The sequence below is a fragment of the Coenobita brevimanus genome, chromosome 4 (assembly GCF_032717465.1).
Source record: "Coenobita brevimanus isolate Jiangsu-jjx chromosome 4, ASM3271746v2, whole genome shotgun sequence".
Classification (NCBI taxonomy): domain Eukaryota; kingdom Metazoa; phylum Arthropoda; class Malacostraca; order Decapoda; family Coenobitidae; genus Coenobita; species Coenobita brevimanus.
The window spans coordinates 18,447-25,000 of NC_136957.1; positions in this window are offsets into that span (position 1 = coordinate 18,447).

Consider the following 6,554-nt stretch of genomic DNA (forward strand, 5'->3'; position numbering starts at 1 on the left):
AGAAATGAAAGGAATATTACACAGACTCTGTTTTCCTTTTGTGTACCTGAGATGTAAAGAAAAATGGGTGACAGGCCTAAACCATCAGACAGACAGACAGACAGACAGACAAGTACCGTGAACCATTTAGCATTCACATAAGAACATAAGAAGAGAGGATAACTGCAGTAGGCCGGTTGGCCCATGCTAGGCAGCTCCTAGAAGAGTAACTGAACTACTAGAATGAGATAAGGAGAGCAAAGAAGAAGGCTCTCCCCCGCCCTCCAAACCCTCCAGCTGAAGCTGGCAGGAAAAAGTCAGACAGAACACCAGGCCGTATAGAAAAACTGGCGTGGACATTTTACAGGAAAGTGTGAAAGGAGAATAGAGACTATCACAGTGTAACCTGAAAAGGGAAAATTATGAATTAGTATTGGTTATAAGATTTTCTTTTTTCTATATCCACCCCTTATTATTCATATGCTTATCTAGCCTATGCTTGAAACTCTCAGTGGAAGAGGCAGCAACTACTTTACTAGGTAGCTTATTCCATTCGTCTACTACTCTATTACCAAACCAATTTCTACCGATTTCCTTACTGAAACGGAATTTTTCTAGTTTGAAACCATTATTTCTAGTTCTATCCTGTATGCTCACTTTAAGTACCTTGCTAATATCTCCCTTATTTATACCATTCATCCACTTAAACACCTCAATTAAGTCTCCCCTTACTCAACGCCTCTCTAGCGAATGCAGACTTAGTCTTTTCAGTCTGTCTTCATATGACAGGTTCCGGACGTCATGTATCATTTTTGTCATTCTTCTCTGTACATTTTTTAACGAATTAATATCCATTCTATAGTAAGGACACCAAAATTGTACTGCGTAGTCTAAATGTGGCCTTACTAATGCTAGATAAAGTTTCATTATTACTTTAGATGATCTATGTGGCCTTACTAATGCTAGATAAAGTTTCAGTATTACTTTAGATGATCTATGTGGCCTTACTAATGCTAGATAAAGTTTCAGCATTACTTTAGATGATCTATTTCATTATTACTTTAGACCCGACCACCACTACCCCAACTGTCCTAATCCCGGAGTTTAAACGTAGATAAGACCTCATTTGACCTTTGTTACGCCTCCCCTGATCTTTGTTCCGCCTGAGACGCTGAAGGGGACGCTGTAGGAGGGCAAGATTTATAGGGGGGGGTGAAGCGAAAATGACCCTAGGGAAGACAAATTACTTGGAGGTGAAAAGACTGAAGGTGTTGAGATTGTAAAGTTTTGAGAGAGAGAGAGAGAGAGAGAGAGAGAGAGAGAGAGAGAGAGAGAGAGAGAGAGAGAGAGAGAGAGGGAGAGAGAGAGAGAGAGAGAGAGAGAGAGAGAAAGAGAGAGAGAGAGAGAGAGAGAGAGAGAGAGAGAGAGAGAGAGAGAGAGAGAGAGAGAGAGAGAGAGAGAGAGAGAGAGAGAAAGAGAGAGGGAGAGAGAGAGAGAGAGAGAGAGAGAGAGAGTTACATAGAGTTACATAGATACACAGACCACACAGACCTTACGGTCCCTACGAGGTGGTCCGGCCTTAATCCTAATATAGTGCATAGGAGCAGGAGAAAAGGATAGCACAGCAGAAGGCCCCCTCCCCCACCCTCCAGACCCTCCGCACCCTCCAGACCCTCCGGCATTTGCCGTACAGGAAACAAGAGAGGAAGTAATACCTTGCAGGAATGAAAAACCTGAAGGAATTTTATAGGATCGGCAGAAAGTAGAATAATGTGGAAAAGGAAAATTTGGGCAAACAGCCACATACTTACTCTATACATGCATTTTTTTTTTTTTTTTTTTTTTTTAATCAGAAGATGAACAGAATGTTTATCTATTATATATATTCTAGAATATTGTCTGTGTCTAATAGACACATGAATGCAGACGCGAATATGCAAATTGCTCCATCCTAACTAAACGATACCAATTGCGTCGAGATACATGTCCAGTCTCTTTTTAAACATATTTATGGTACCACTCTCAATCACATTCCCAGGGAGTTTATTCCATTCGCTTACAACAGAGTAAGTGAAGAAGTTTTTGGTTGTATCAAGATTAGCCCTTCTTGCTTGCAACTTCATACCATTTCCTCGAGTTACAGTCTCGGTAATTACTGTGAATACCTTGCTTGAATCAGTATTACTAAAGCCTTTTAGAATCTTAAAGCATTCAATCAGTTGTCCCCTGAGTCTCCGTTTTCTAAGAGAGAATAGGTTTAATTCTCTGAGTCTCTCGAGGTATGGTTTGTTCCTCAGGGACGGGATTAACTTGGTAGCCCTCCGCTGGACCGCTTCCAGTATTTCTTTATCTTTAATTAGGTGAGGCGACCAAAATTGCACTGCAAACTCTAAGTGTGGCCTGACTATGCTTTTGTATAGGGGGATTACAATATCTTTGCTTTTATATGTAAAATGTCTTTTGATGAAGCCTAGGGTCCTGTTGGCTTTATTGGCGGCAGAGATACATTGATTTGAACATTTCAGATCGCCTGAAATTAGTACGCCTAGATCTTTAACTAGTGAGGACTTGCTAATGATTCGGCCCTTCATTTCGTAATCATACCTTTTGTTTTTCTTCCCACATTGCAGTACCTGACATTTGCCTACATTGAAGGGCATTTGCCATTTTTCTGACCAGCTGATAATTTTATTAAGGTCATTTTGAAGGCTAATTCTGTCTTCTTCAGTTAATATAGTGTTGCCGATTTTTGTGTCGTCTGCAAATTTAGAAATGAAATTGTTTAGGCCAACATCGATATCGTTAATATTGAAATTGTTTAGGCCAACATCGAGAGAGAGAGAGAGAGAAAGAGAGAGAGAGAGAGAGAGAGAGAACATGACCAATTCAGAGAAACAGATAAAAGAAATACTGGGTTAACAGAGAGAGAGAGAGAGAGAGAGAGAGAGAGAGAGAGAGAGAGAAGGTCATTGGTGTGGACGCGAAAACAAACAATGAGTGTGAAGTGGTGGACCTTATCTAGGGCCTCATCTGTGTGTGTGTGTGTGTGTGTGTGTGAGAGAGAGAGAGAGAGAGAGAGAGAGAGAGAGAGACAGACAGACAGACAGACAGACAGACAGACAGACAGACAGACAGAGAATTAAGCAGTAAAATCTAAACAAATACTTTAATAATAATAATAATAATAATAATAATAATAATGCGTTTAAGTCTTTCAGCTAGATTTGTAAATGTATGTAGCGCTTTATGTATTTATGTAGCGGGTTTGTTTCTCCATAAATCCCATTACTGTAAATTAACGTTGATATTGTTGTAGTAATATTATTTTGGCAACTCACAAGGGAATATTATTATTGCTTAGGATATTCGCACATATTTGTAGACGCACACGTATACACACAAAGGCGTACACACAGGCATATTGTAATAGTGTACTTATGATGAATTACACAAACATTTTCTTCACACACACACACGCACACACACACACGCGCGGTGTGAGTGGTAACGTTCTCGCTTGCCAACTGGTGGACGGGAGATCGCGCCTCGCTCGGGTTGCGAAAAGTTTCACTGATGAAGTGGGTGGTTACTGTCCCCCTTGAGCAAGGGGACGGGTGTGTGTGTGTGAAGGTCACAGCCTTGCCCTTAGATCGGACTATATGAGCTCTCAGCTCCCTTCCGGGAGGGTAAAAAGCTGACGATCACGACCATCAAGTGATCCTGACCGACCCAGTGAATTACACACACACACACACACACACACACACACACAGGTAAAACAGGTGAGGTAGGCAAGGTACACGTGGGTTATCAGGTAAATCTCAGGGGCGGTCCTCCTCCCCTGGGGTGTTGGGTAGGGGGAGGCCCTGGGGGCAACTGATTGAATGTTTTAAGATTCTAAAAGGCTTTAGTAATACTGATTCAAGCAAGCTATTCACAGTAATTACCGAGACTGTAACTCGAGGAAATGGTATGAAGTTGCAAGCAAGGAGGGCTAATCTTGATACAACCAAAGACTTCTTCACTTACTCTGTTGTAAGCGAATGGAATAAACTCCCTGGGAATGTGATTGAGAGTGGTACCATAAATATGTTTAAAAAGAGACTGGACATGTATCTCGACGCAATTGGTATCGTTTAGTTAGGATGGAGCAATTATTGCATATTCGCGTCTGCATTCACGTGTCTATTAGACACAGACAATATTTTAGACTATATATAATAGATAAACATACTATTCATCTTTTGAAAAAAAAAAATGCATGCATAGAGTAAGTATGTGGCTGTATGCCCAAATTTTCCTTTCCCATATTATTCTACTTTCTGCCGATCCTATAAAATTCCTTCAGGTTTTACATTCCTGCAAGGTATTACTTCCTCTCTTGTTTCCTGTACGGCAAATGCCGGAGGGTCTGGAGGGTGGGGGAGAGAGCCTTCTGCTGTGCTATCGTTTTCTCCTGCTCCTATGCACTATATTAGGATTAAGGCCGGACCACCTCGTAGGGACCGTAAGGTCTGTGTGGTCTGTGTATCTATGTAACTCTATGTAACTCTCTCTCCACTTAGCACATATGCATAAATTCAAACCCGCTGCTGCAGCCACCCCCAGTCTGGTATTCTGTTTTGCACTACTGTTGTGGTGGTAGGCAGTAGAAATTCTGTTTTCCACTACTTATTCTTTTAGTTTGATTCTCACTGGCTCAGGCATCAGGGGTGGTGCATACGTCAAGACTGACCTAAGTAAAAATACATCTGCTGGGATTAAACTGTCTTAATCCTTGACTCAGGTGACCACGCCACCTGCCCCTCTCAGCAGGGAATGATTTTCATATCACCTGAACTGTACTGTGCTGCATTGAAAGGATTTTTCCATTAAGGAAAAAAAAAAAACGGCGTAGAGTTATTCATCTTGAAAATTCTCACCTAGAAAAGTGGGGGGGACAAAAGATACTCTGTCCCCCAGGCTCCAAAAAGTGTTGGGGGGGGGGGGAAGCAAGTCCCCCTGTTCCCCACTCAAACGAGGCCCCTGGCACACCTTACCGTGTATAATGTACAGTAGTCTGAGGTGATCAAAATGGCTTCATGCAGTCTTCGAAAATTCTGTTTGTTTCAGTTGTGTGTAATAATTGTGCAGTTTTTGTTTGCAACTGGCTACAGTTGAGAGGACAGGAAGGCCATTTTTACACCTCATCAGGCTTCATGTGCAAAACATCATTACAGCTCTAATATTAACCACGTCATCTACGGTGACACGGGAAATTGTTAACTTATAAATGGTCATTTTTTCCCAAGGGTTTTATTATATTTAGCTTTCAGTTTCAAAGGAAATTATTGCTCCCACATAAAATTTTTGGAAATAGATAATATTGTTTAATATACAGGTGGTAAAATTAGGAAAATTGTATTGTCATACAAGAACTATGCCAAAAATCCCTTTCAGCATTTCCCCCAAATATTCCCAGGGGGGGCAAAGTGCCCTCCTACCCCCCCAGTGGCTACGTGTATGGGGTGTGCTGTGGGGGAGGGCAGTGAAATTGCGGGGGACAGGGCGATAAGGAGGCGGTATGTTTGTTCTTACGGGATGGAGTCGTCATGCTATAGACAGTTAGATATATTGGTGGTGTGTTAATAACTGTTCTTTAGTCTTCATTTTATTTTGTATTAACCTCGTCATCCTTGTTCTTATTGTTTTTATAATGCTGAAAAGTATGGGCAAGACTGTAGGCCTATCATGTATTAAGCAGTGTAGCTCGGCCTTATTACACTCATTTCCTCTCCCCCTCCTCCTCCTTCTCTTCCTCCCCTTCTTTCCTCTCCTGTCCTCTCCTCCTCCTCCTCCTCTTCCGTCTTTTTTCCTCCTTTTTCTCCTCCTCTTTCTCCTTTCCTTGTCTTCCTCTCCATTCCTCTTTCTCTTTATCATTCTCCACTTCTTCCTCCTTCGCGCTATTCCCCCTCTTTCTCTTTTCCGCCTCATCCTCATCCTTCTTTTCATCATTTCCTTCTTCCTTTTCCTCCTCCTCCTCCTCCTCCTCTTGGGTATAAGGAAGAGTTTTCTTATTTGGGAGACATGTTATGTGCTGGAGGCGGGACTGGAGCTAGGTCTGTGGCCAGAGTGAGGAGTGGTTGGAAGAAGTTCATGGAGCTGTTGCCTCCCCTGACATTGAGAGGGCTCTCCCTCCATGCTAGGGGACCTTTGTATGCAGCATGTGTTAGCAGTGTAATGCTGTATGGTAGTGAGACCTGGGCAGTAAAGGAAGACGAGATCTGTAGGCTCAAATATACAGAAATGACAGTGATTAAAAGGATGTGTAGTGTGTCCTTGGGTGTGAGGCCTGGGGGGCTGGTTTATGATTGAAGAGTTGAGAGGAAGGTTGGGACTGGAGTGTATTGGTGTTGTGGTGATGAGGGGTAGATTGAGATGGTTTGGGCATGTGGAGAGGATGGAGGATGACAGTTGGGTGCGGAAAGTGTGAAGTGTGAACGTCGGGGGTAGGGCTGTGAGAGGCAGACTGTCACACTTTTAATAGCACTTGAGCTAACTGAGGAGGGAAATACCACTTTTGAATGTATGCTGTT